The following is a 12,852-nucleotide window of genomic DNA, read 5'->3' on the forward strand; positions in this document are numbered from 1 at the left end:
GGTAATTATTGTTTGCAAATGGCATGTTTATCCTTTCTCTACACATTGTTGGGAAATGGTTCTCCTGCCCACATCGGAGACATAGCTGGCCCATCGCAGGACAGGGTTCTTTGTGGGGAAATTCCAAGCCACAGCGGTAGCACTGTCATTCATTGTTGCCTCTGCGCATACAACTAGTTGATCCCATTCCTGGATGTCTTCTTTGCCATTGAGCATTCTTATTTATGACAGCTACAGTCTCTATATTCTTGGGGTTTTCTATATTCGCCGCTTGCGCGTCTACTATCTCATATACTCTGGCTAGTTCGAGCACTTTCCTTATCGGAAGAGGTTTCTTTAATAAGTGCTTTCTGAATTGTGACGACAAACAACCCTCAATCACTCTCAGTCGTATTGCCTCATCATCATTGAAGTTGGTAAATTCACAGAATGTGGTCTTTTTCTGCAGTCTTAACACAAACTGGGCTATAGTTTCATGAGGGCTTTGTTTGCATTGGTTAAAAACGTATCTCTCATAATCTCTGTTCAGTGGGATTATTATTTGTGCATTGATTGCAGCCACCAACAGTAGATAGGTTACTCTTTCTTGCAAAGGAATTGTTTTGATAATACTCTTTATCTCCTTTCCAACTAGATTCGTGAAAATGTCTATTTTATTCGGAGCATTTTGATCCCCTAGAGCCCTTAGGAACTCCTCGAATTCCTCAATCCATTCTTGCCACTTCTGACCCTGTGTTTCTTGTGGCTCCAGCATAAATGGGTTTGGCCTTCTAAGGTAGTTTAATGGATTTGTTGATATTAGTGTGCTTGTTGCCATTTGGGGTATGCTTTGCAGTTCATTTGTGTCCCCCCCAGAATGGGTGTCTTCCTGTGACATTTTGTAAACTCTTCGTTTGTTTCCTTTCTGAGATATATATATATATATATATATATATATGTGTCCCTTCTTGTATTTATTTAATGGCTGCTTTCACTCTTTTGCTCAATCATGCATCTGTAGTTTCATTTGCTATGTTATTGTTTTATTTTTGCTTAGTGTCTTTCATCCTTCGTGTGTCTGTTCACTGTTTTGTTGTTTCCTTTTATGGTTTCAGTATAAGGTGTTTACAGTCCCTATTTATTTCATTCTATCCTCCTTTCGTTCCGGTTTATGATTTGTAACTCCTTATGTTTCCGCCCATTTGAATGTCTCTGTGTGTTTGTTTCGTTCGTGTTACTGCAATCGACATCAAACGAAAATGCTTTCCCCAAGATGGTGGCACGTATTTTGACGTCCGCGGGTCCCTTTCTTTAATATTCGATGTTTATTTCCTTGTTTGTGCATCGCAGGCCCTCTTCTATGCTCATTCTGCTCACGCGTTGGCTCGTGCCTTCAGGTACGCCATTTCTCTTCTTGAATGATGCACTGTTTGCCTCTTGCTGCACACGCTTCCTTTTCTCCGCTACCATAAGTTATATTTTAATTTATCGCCGCTTTTTGTACCTTGTGCTCAGCCAAATTTGCGAATTGTGTGTCGCCCTTATTCTTCATTTTGTTCTTTGTACAGACACTCCTCCGGCGCTTTTCTTCATATTCGTCACAATTCCATTTGCTTCAGATGAATCTCTAAATCACGCCCAGTTTATCCTTGTCGCCATTGTTATGGTTTTCTCTCATTATCATTAAACATGGAACAGCCAACAAGTATGTGTCTTCATATGTCTTTATTCATATCATAACTGAACTTCCCCCAGCCTTACATTCTATAGTCCCCCCTTATCATTCTAAGTTCTAGCAGGGCATAACACCAGCCGGGATGTTGTCACTCTTGTAAAATCAATCCTCTTCCACAGAAAGAACCCCCTGCAATTCCACCTGATCACGGATGTCATTGCTCATGAGATTCTCCACACACTCTTCCAGTCCTGGATGGTGCCATCACTGTACATACGCTTCTACAATGCAGAGGACCTAAAGACTGAGGTTTCCTGGATTCCAAATGAGCACTACTTTGGCATTTATGGATTAATGAAGCAGACTTTGGCTAGAGCTCTACCCGCTGACCTCACCAGGGTCATTGTTCTTGACACAGACATCACCTTCGCTACTGACATCGCAGAGCTCTGGGCTGTGATTGGGCTGGTGGAGGACCGGAGTGACTGGTATCTGGGGAACCTGTGGAAGAATCATAAGCCCTGGCCTGCTCTTGGACAAGTTACGCCCCGTTGGCTGGGAACAGTTATGGCGGTTGACATCAGAGCGGGAGCTGATGAACATGCTGTCCACCTCCCTAGCAGACCAGCTTTTTCTCCTCCTCACCCTTGCTGACCTCATGGCTGCTGACACTGATATTGCACTGGTCACCTGGTCACCCTCAGATCTCGGGCCCAGGTCCCCTCCCCTGCCAGTCGCACTCCTGCAAGGCCTTCCTGACAACCCCCGCACTTGTGGATTGTTCCTGTATCCCTACAGTCCCACAACCAGCACTTGACACTTGATGTCTGCACTTAACCTTGCACTTGCCACTTGCTAGCCGTACTTTTACTTACTCTTATTTATTATTTATATATATATATATTTTTTTTTTTTCTTATCCCATGTACTGCACTGCCCACTCCCCCTTGCCCCCGCACTTCTCCTTCTTCCCCTTACCATGCACTTGCTCGATCTGAATAACACCTGGCTGTTAGGGAGAATTCTCTCTTTAGGCTGAATTTCCTAACCTAGTGAGTCCTCCAGCAGCTTTGCTGGATTTCTGGAGTTTGTTGTTTTCTCCTGCCAAGAGTGATTCTCTTTTTCTCCCACTGTTGGACATGATTTGAGGGGTTCCTTTGACTGTTAATGTGTTTCATGGGCTATGGGGTCCTTTACTCCATAGGGTCTCATGTGTTTTTATTATGTGTGTTACACAGCACCCTCCGTGCAGTAACACAGGGGTGTCATAGTGACCCCCCACCATAGACTCCATACCCTGGGACTGACTACTGTCTCCCAGGGCATGTAAAGTCCCTTGTCTGACTTCTCGCGTGGGGACTCAGTGGCATTTATGTCCCAGGCTCCTACTGCTAATCCGGACCTTATTACTAATACGTTTGCACGGCTGAAACAGAGAAAATCGATCACTGGGAGAATAAGCAAAGCCTGGTTCTCACCGGAACTACAAAAAAAGCAAATCATTGATGCTTAAAATGTTTCATAAGTGGAAAAAAAATCCTTCACTTGATGCTTTGGCCGCTTATAAAACTGTTGCTAAATCATACAGACTGGCAATTGTGCAATCAAAAAAAACTTCAGCAACTCTAGAATCGTAAATGCCAAATCAGATTTTAGAGAATTATTTAGAATTCTAAAAGAAAATAAAACTACTAAACAACCCAGCGTCTTCCACTACAGAAGGGCGTTGCATGGCGCCAAGACATAGAATGCAACGCAAAATAAAATAAATGCCACCACGGCGATTATTGCTCAAAAAAAGGACGCGCTTCCTCTGGCCCGTAATGACTTTGGGAAGGGCTTATTTTCAAGATTTCCCTCTATTCCTCAATTCCACTTCTCTCCTATCTCAGTGGAGGAATTGTCAGTAGTGGTGGAACTATTAGAATATACGAGCTGTATAGCCCATCCCGTTTCTTCCACGATTATTAAATCCTGTCCTCCCATTTTACTCAATGCCATATGTAAAGTTGTTAATGCCTCTTTCCTTGAGGGCCAGGTACTACCTGATATCAACTTGGGTCACTCAGATTTAAAAAAAAAAAAAAAAAAAACAGGTCTTGCAATTGACGACCGCCTTAATTATAGGCCCATAACGAATACCCCTGTTTTGCAAAAATTATTAGATCGTGTTGCCTATAATCAAATCTCCCATCATCTAAATCAGTACCGTATTCTTAATGGCCGTCAATCAGGCTTCGGAACAGAGACCTCGCTCTTAGAGCTAAAATCAAGACTGCTTGAACAAATGGATAAGGGGCTTTCTTCCATGTTAATGCTACTAGACCGGTTGGCCGCATTTAACTTGGTCGACCATGCTATCTTGGGTGACAGGCTGGGAGAAGTAGCAAATATTTCCCCTGGGGTGACTCAATGGACTACCTCTTTCTTGAAAATAGAGTGAGCCAGGTTTTCATTGAAGAGGCAGAGGCTAATCCTTTATTAGTTGCCTTTGGAGTCCAGCAGGGGGCCTGCCTATCCCCTTGTAGATATATCTTTATGACCCCGTTCTTTGCCACCTTGGAACAGGAGGGAGTGTTGCTCACTAATTACGCAGACGTCACTCAGTGTGTCGTCGCTATTGTTGGCTCCTATTCTCATGATGAGGAAAAATTAAATAGAGTTTAATATATATATATATATATTTTAACTTCTCTTTATTGGCATTTCCCAAACAAAACAACAGTACCATGTGCCAAACATCCAATTAATCACATCCCCCTCCTCCTCCCACCGGCACAACACCCGATAACAAGATTACTTTATTCTTTGCACCATAGATCACATAGATACTGTACAGTGAGGCTGTCAGTTTTACATTCTCTAATAGCAGGCATCAGTGCCTACTTTGTGGTCTCTCATACACAGTGCTCATGTGTCTTGGTTACCCCTTCAGCTCATGGTCCTGACCCCATGGTTGCCGGAGACATAGCCTCAGCATCAGGTGTGTATGCATCCCACATATCCCTGTTGTTGCGCCTGTTTCGGGTTAACGTTCCCCACCCATTGTCCATGTCATTACACTACAATATGACAGATCGCCATTGAGAGATACTGGGGATCTTCTCCCCTTGCCCCCACAGCACTGCTGCTATTCTTTTAGCCAGTATAGGGAGTAATCCCACCAGTTTCCTATTCTATAGTTGAAAATTGAATGGTGCACAACAATCTTGACCTCAATAGGGAAAGAACTGAGTTAATGATAGTTGGTACTCAGTCAATGATATCGAAGCTTGGCCCTTGATATAATGAATTCCACCTAGGAGAGGTTACGATTAAACCTCAGAAGAAGGTAAAAACCCTTGGTGTGGTGTTTGACCAGCAATTGGACACGAATGCTCATGTGGGGAGCCAAGTCTCCTCGGCAGCGTATTTCATCAAATTGTTGCCTCACCTTTGCCCCTTTATTTTGCAGGCTGATGCTGAAACGATAGCCAGAGCAATTATCGGGTCTAAATTAGACTACTGTGGTAGTCTCTTTGTCGCTATCAGTAAAGACGCTACTGGCTTCAAGCGGTGCAAAATGGTGCTGTAAGAGTAGTGGTAGGATTATCCCACCGCAATCCCGTATCAGCCGCAGGAAGATCACTGCACTGGCTTCCTGTGGCTTCTTGCATCATCTATTGCCTATTGTTGATCACCTGGAAATGTAGACTTGGCTTGATGCCCATGTATCTACAAAATCTCATCTCAAATAAGGCGAATAATCGATCCTTAAGGACGAATATTCAGAATTATTTGGCATTGCCTAGAAGCAAGACTAAGAAGGTGGAAAATGCAGCATTTTCTATAGCAGCCCGTAGAGCGTGGAATTTGCTTCCCTTGGATCTCCGTGGTCTGACGTCTTTAGTATGCTTTAAAAAAGAAAAAACTGAAAACATGGCTCTTTACATAATTTTCTACAAAGCACTGTTTGAGGATTCTCTTGGTTAGATAGGGCTTCCAATTATGGTTTATGTTGTCATCTTCTCTGCGCCCTCATGGCCTTGGGTCCATGGTTGCGCTATATAAATGTTTTAAAGTAAAAAAAAAATGGGGCCCCAGCGACATTTGAGAGGCTAATGGACATAGTTCTGAGACTCCATGCAGGGTATCCAGCCGCATATCTAGACGATATAGCGGTCTTCAGCGAGTCCTGGAGAAAACATCTTGCACCTTGAGAAGGTGATAGATGCATTGAAGATGGCCGGACTTCATATAAACCCCAAGAAAACGGTTTTGGGGCTATCAAAATTAAGTACTTGGTATAGGTCATGGGGAGAGGTATTATTCAGCCTCAAGCCAACAAAATAAAAGCAATTGAGAAAATACTCATTCCACGAAACAAAAAACTATTTTGAGCCTTCCTTGGTTTTGTAGGCTATCATCGGTGATTCATAACTCAGTTTTCTACCATTGTTGCACCGTTAACCATCTTGGAATCCAAAGCCTGCGTTTCGTCCCTGCCCATTGCAGTCAGAGAAACACAACAAAGCAACAACAGGTACCGGCACACCTAATTACAGAGCAAAACCATGATTATGTCAAATACACAAAGATCCCTGAAATGTACACATACCCACTACCTCAGGTCCAGTAAAGGTTGCCCTTTTCAGCCTGCTCTCATGTGCATTCCCGCAAATGCCAGGGACAAGAATGAATGAATGGCAGCCATAGCAGGGGGCAGGGCTTGGGCTGTACACAGTGTAAAGGACCCTGGGAGCAAGGAGGCTGCAGATTGGAGGATGGGGAGGGGAAATAGTATAAAAGGCCAAAGGAAGTTTGATACTCGGGAGGATAGCTCAGGGGCAACGTGTTCGCCTTGGAAGCAAGACGACATGGAGCAACGCAGGTTCGATCCCCGGAACCGGGAACTGGGTATTGAGCACGTTATAAATAACCTATCATATCATACAGGGTTACATTCCCTACACTGCAGGACAGCTGGCAGCAGGAGGAAAGCACTGAAGACTGGTGGGCCCATCAGGAATAAGAGCCGAGGAGAAGCAGCTCCATATTCCATCAGAAAACCAGAGGAGACTAGAAGTACTTTCCAGGGTGAAGAAATCTTGGTCTTGCATTGTACCTCAATCTAATAAAAATTGAAATATAAATATTGAGTGGTGTCCCTTTGTCCATCTCAGCGACGGATACAGGTAACGCCTCCATCAGCAACGATTCCTAGAAAATGGGATATTGAGGAAAGTGCAAGGATAACTCCTTCAATGGTTTGGGCTGAAGAAAAGTTGAGAATGGAGAGGGAAAGGGAAGAACTCCAACTGCTTGGATAGCAGAGAGGATAGGCTGCAATTGGTAGTAGACACAGGAGAGGCTAGTTTAGGAACAGGTAGTGCCATTATGGCAGCAGAGAAGTGAAGAGCAGGAAGAGGTTAATAGACAGGCAAAGGACAGAGGAAGGAAGCTGGAGGAATGGACAAGTTCTTGTTGGGTTGGATACATCGATTATCAAAGAGGTCAAAGTGGAACTGGAGAACAGAAGTATTGCTATGGGTACAGGATTTGAGCAGGGAGAATGGGTGCCAGCGCCCTATGGTAGTGCCAAGAATGCTTCTGTGCCTGTAGAAGTGTCAGGGGAAGGGAAAACATGTGGAGAAGATGGGAAAAGGGAATCTGATGTCAACCAGGAATAGCAGCCCCACCTCCGGCTCCAGTAGCGGGGACAGAGTATATAATGGAATCGTAGAATGCGCTGTGGTACTTACATGGCTGTAATAAGTAGCAAGGGAGAGATGGGCAAGCTCCAGTAAAGGCAGGTGCACTCAGTTTCCGTTGCTCCAGGAGGGTCTAGGAAAGATGTATTGTCCTCGTGGTCACACATGGACCAGAATAATTTGATGAAGACTCTCCCTTCACTCACTGCAGGTGTCAGGTTGGCCATAGGAGATATGAAAAGCGTATTTACGGCTCTAATGGGGGGGAACAGTCTCATGAGCTTTGGAAGAGAACAGAGTAGCTGAAGTTTTTTTCATAATTACAGGGTGCAGGTATGGGGGGCCCTGCTGATTATGTATCCTGATTCACCAGATATAAATCCTACTCTACCTAATACGATGAAGTTGAATAGTGATCCTGCCACACATATTCAGTTAATTCAGGAGATGTGGAAGGCAGAGACGGGAGAAGTGTGGGATAAGAATGTGGCCATTTTTACCACATGCTAAAGAAGGGACTTCCCAAAGAAGTCCAGCACAAACTACCTAAAGTAGATGGGATGGAGGCCAAGAGTTGGCCAGAAATTCCAGCACACATTGTGCATTTTCATAAAATAAGGCAAGAGAAGGAAAAGGAGAGTATAGAACGGCACAAAAGGCAGAGGCCAAGCTTGTTCAGATAAAGGTAGCGAAAATCTGTTTGGAAGGAGCAGTGATTCCCAGCTCCATGGATGGACAGCAGGGACAACATAGTGAATCAGGTATGACACAGGGTTGGATGGCCAAGTATGCTCCCGGTCCAAGGCAAAGGAGAGTTTCCAAGGGCAAGGGAGGATTTTCACATGTGGGTCACTTGGTGGTTTCGGAGGAATGGGGCTCTGGTTTAATGGGCCAATAGGAAATAACTATGGAGGGTTGTATGGGATTCAGTGTTGGTCGCGTGGAAGGATGGGACACTTGTCACAAGATTGTCAGAGAAGACCACTGTATTTTGACGTGGGAGCTCAGAAAATGTAATCCCCGACCATGCCATATTCCTCAGGCTCTGTGCAATCGCAGCAGATGCAGTTTGAACAGAACCCAGTGACTGGGCTGTACAGACATATGTGATTCAACCGACCATTCCAGCACAGACACCGGTACAAACCTGGGAGACAAATTATTTACCCCAAGGATTACACTGGAGCAAATGTTTTTGGAGGGAATCCTTTTTCACTCCCCAGTGCTAATATGGAACATATATATGCAAGGTCCCTATATGCAACACATTATGTAAGCCTCCTGTAACTAAGCCGTCCTTTCATGTAACAGCACCTCAATGCCCTTGGGCTGTTTGTGTACTTTATAAACATAAAAACTAAGAGTAGGACAGCCCACTGGGATCTCTGATTGTCCAGTCCTGTCTCTTGCCACCAACCTGGAAGAGGAACCCCAGATAGGTGTACATATAGATGACTGAATGTTATAATTCATGGGCGATACATGGTCTACAAAATCATGCATGAAGGAAGGCGCGTTCTCCGGCAAAACAATGGACACAGGGATTCGCTGGGGCTATCCTGTTTCCTTACACTGAAGATCTATGTATTAAGGTAGGTACACAAAATGGATCTGCTCCTTTGTTGTATTGCACAGATACTTCAGCGAATCTCTTAGGCAGAGATCTCTAAGCAAGCGCCACACGTCGATCACTTTCACGGAGGAAGGTATAGTATGCTCGACTCCAGGTTTGTATTCGGCCACTCAAAGCCACAATCAGAAATTGTCCAGTCTTGGTGACAATTACAAAAACACATTTATTTTTGTTCTGACTCAAAAGGCCAGGTGATGACAGCAGTCCTGACCCAGCAAACATCGCTAGGCCATAAACCTTTATCATACTATAGCGGACTCCGAGACCCAGTTGGAGGGTGGCAAGGTACGTTTTGTTGATGGGTAATCGTCAATCAACCAAGACACTGGTGATAAGCATACAGATTCAGCAGTTGTGGGCCTTGTGGACGGGGAATACCAGGTCACACTGAAAAAACGGTTAACTTTGCATTACTCCACCCAAGCGGCAGAACAAATGGCCCTTCTAGAGGGACTAGAAATGATAAAGGGAAGGCAGTCACCATTTATTCTGACTCTGCATATGAAACCTCCACTGTGCATTCAGGGTTAACAAGGTGGCAGAAAAAGAGGTTAAGGTGATCTGACAGGACCCCTTGTCCAGCATGCTGCGCTGCTATCAATACTAATCAAAGCGTTGGCCCTGTCCACAGAGTTATCAAAATATTTGCTGTGCACACTAATCGTACTAACTCAATAGCACTTGGAAATGATGTCGCAGACAGGGCGGCGAAAGAAGCTGCATATTTGCCATTTACAGATTCTCAGAAAATGGAAACCGTGTCCCAGTATGTAGTTGCCAACTCCATATACTGCAGTCCCATTGCTTCAACAAATCAAAGAAATACACCTAAAGAAGAAAGGGAGCTTTGGGCAAAGAGAATGTGTCTGGCCCACGGATTTGCTGTGGAGAGAGGAGCTGACGGGGAAGGTAGAAATGTCTGTAGAACTGGTTCTTGTGGCTCTAGAGCAACTACATTAACCGTCACACGCTTGACAATAAATTGCAGCACAACTCTAGGAGTAATGGTTTATACCAAACCTCCAGGAACAGGCAAGTCGTTTTGCAGGGGATTCAAACCTGGAAACACCATGGTCAGTAAAGGGAGTTCTGCTTAGGTCCCATGTGCCATTTTGGGAACTCCATATAGGACTTTGTCAATATGCTTCTGAGATGTAACAACTATCGGTACCATATAGTCATAGTTTGTCCATTCTCCCAGTGACTTGAGGTTGATCCATGCGCACAACCTCATACCAAGTACGCAGCAACATTTCTATTGAGGGAGTATTTCCACGGTGGGGAATTTGTGGGCCTTGATGTCCGACAACACAACCCACGTTTTTTAATGCCTGGTTCTCAGAAATCACTTTGCTCTTGGGAATCAAGCACAGGTTGTGTTCAGTGTGCCACTGTCAGTCTAGAAAAATGAATACCTCTACTTTGTGACTGCAAACGTATTTTGGTGGCCGTGGGCCAACCGTCTCATGCACGATATGACAGAATATAGGTTTTCGAGTTTGCCAATGAACGGCCATTTTGATGTAACAAGAATCGCCATTTTGTTTTCTAACCGTTGCACATTGCTTTCTGTTCCTATTGCTTCGCAGTATATTTTCTGCTTACACTGCTCGACTGTAAAACATTGTCTGCACGTAAAAAGGACAAGGCCGCAGGGCCGTGAGGATAACAAGAGTTTGTTGAAACACAACGTAGGCAGCGCCAGGAAGAATGCCCGGCTCCCGCCCGAATGTAGCCTTGAAGCAGAGCTGCAGGGCATTTAATCATTTCACATCTGCCAGCCAGTCTCGTTATATGGTAGAATATGTTAGAATAATACAGCTAAAGGCATGAATTATGCTTTTCTTACGGCCCCCCTTTGCTGATCCCCGTTAAAGCGCGTCGGCTCCCAGGACACGAATAGCACCTTATAGATAGCAAGGTCTGGAATGCAACTCTTCCCCCCACCCTATGTAGCTCGCTTCCAAGAACAGAAGCGCGGTGTTCTATTCAACAACTGAAAGATGCCTCCGCACTCACAAATTGCAAATTGTTACTAGAATAGATGTTTGAAGGTGTCATAGTTGTCGGAGATGTCCATCATCACACCAAGTTCAAAGAAACCCAATTAAAGGGGGGGTGTTAAACATGTCATAGCTGATTGTTTGATATGCATTTTGTATATATGTAACTGATGTACCTAATTCACTCCCTTGCGTCCCTCGAGGTCTAGAGATACATGTCGCAGGGCGTGAGATCGAGTTGGCCAACTGAGACTTTTGTTTTGCAATAAACCCTAGCTTTGGGAATACAACCTCATGTCTGGCGTATCTATCATGTGTAGTGACTCGCCTTGTTTCCATAGACGTTAGAGACCCCTAGGGACCCTTTCACCACCCGCAGGCCAACGGAACCGTGGAACGGTTAGATGGGGTTGGTAAAGACCGGTTAGCTAAGATGTGGTTATTGAAGTAAGCCATGGTTACACTGCCTTTAGTGTTTTATTTGAGTAATCAGCCACGCAGAGCACCACCTCAGCACTCACTAGATCATGACGGGCGTAGATTACACAGACACTGCTCTCATCTGCACACACAGCATTGGATACACATATGACCGCAGAGAATGGGCAAGACGATCAAGGAAAGATACAGGGAGAGGAGTTTAGCGTGTACCTTCGGGCTTTAACCAAAAGTGTCCAAATTATATCTTCACAGGTTGCGTCTTCTCACCAACAGCCTACACCAAGAACTGGGTCCATCTCAGCGACATACAAAGGGATACTGGTACCCCTCGACCGGTGCAGGAGCAGGCTCAAAGTTCAGTATGCCCCAAGGATTCACATTTCATTCCAGTGGAAGAGGGGTGCGGATAAAAACCCGGGAATTACAATTTTCTTTATTTTATTTTTTTAAGAAAAAATTTATAATGTATATTAGGATGATTGTTTATATGTCTTTGTTTCTTTTGTCATGTCCAAAGATGGCAAACAGTATGGACGTGAACCGTTTAAATCTAGTCTCAGAATTTGATGACCTATTAAGATCACAGGGTAACAAGGAGTTTCATAACGCGCATGCGAGGAAAACTTACTGTGAAGAAAATCTTTTTTTTTTAAACATGCATGCACACTTACATGGGGAATTTTCAAATCTATATGTACTGTGCTCTTTTTTATAAAATTGTTTAACTCTGCAGTCAGGGGTTCGCATGGTGAATTTTAAGTGACTGGGGAATGTTTTTTCAGGGTTTTAGAGGCTAGAGGAGAGGTAATGAGTAACTACGACCATAGCAGATGGTAAGCAACAGGCCGGCCCATGGTTTTTATGGCTTTGTAGTATTGCAAAGATGTAACCTTTTTAAGTGCATGGGTGCAGAAGGATCCGGCCAAAAGGGAGCCTGTTTTTTCTGTCCCTCCTCACGTTATATAAAGTACTTGTGCAAGCCATGTGCGATTACGGTTAGGAGGTCTCAGACCAGCTGACTTGTGATAGATTATGTTTGTGTGTGAATGTGTAACTATGTGATGTCATGACCTGCCACACACAAATCCTAAATAAGGGGTGCGTTATACACATGAGATGAAGATGGTAAAGATTACTGCAACCAATGGGAATGGGGGACTTGAAGAAAGGTTGGATTTTGGTGTATTGATTCTAACCAATCACATGTGGGGGGAGGACTGTAATAAAATATGGGAGTGTTTTAACAGTTGCAAAAATGAATATAAAATGTGTCAAATTGTGTGGTTCAGGGAGACGGGTGTTAGTTTGACTCTACAGAGACATCAATCCGCCGCCTCGGAGGATTTTACAATAAATGTGCGTTACAATAAATGAGCATTACGTACAAACGTCCACTTGCTTCGTAATTGTTGCGCATGCTTTGATTAAGGC

The sequence above is a fragment of the Ambystoma mexicanum genome, chromosome 7p (genome assembly GCF_040938575.1).
Source record: "Ambystoma mexicanum isolate Mex_15411 chromosome 7p, UKY_AmexF1_1, whole genome shotgun sequence".
Lineage (NCBI taxonomy): Eukaryota > Metazoa > Chordata > Amphibia > Caudata > Ambystomatidae > Ambystoma > Ambystoma mexicanum.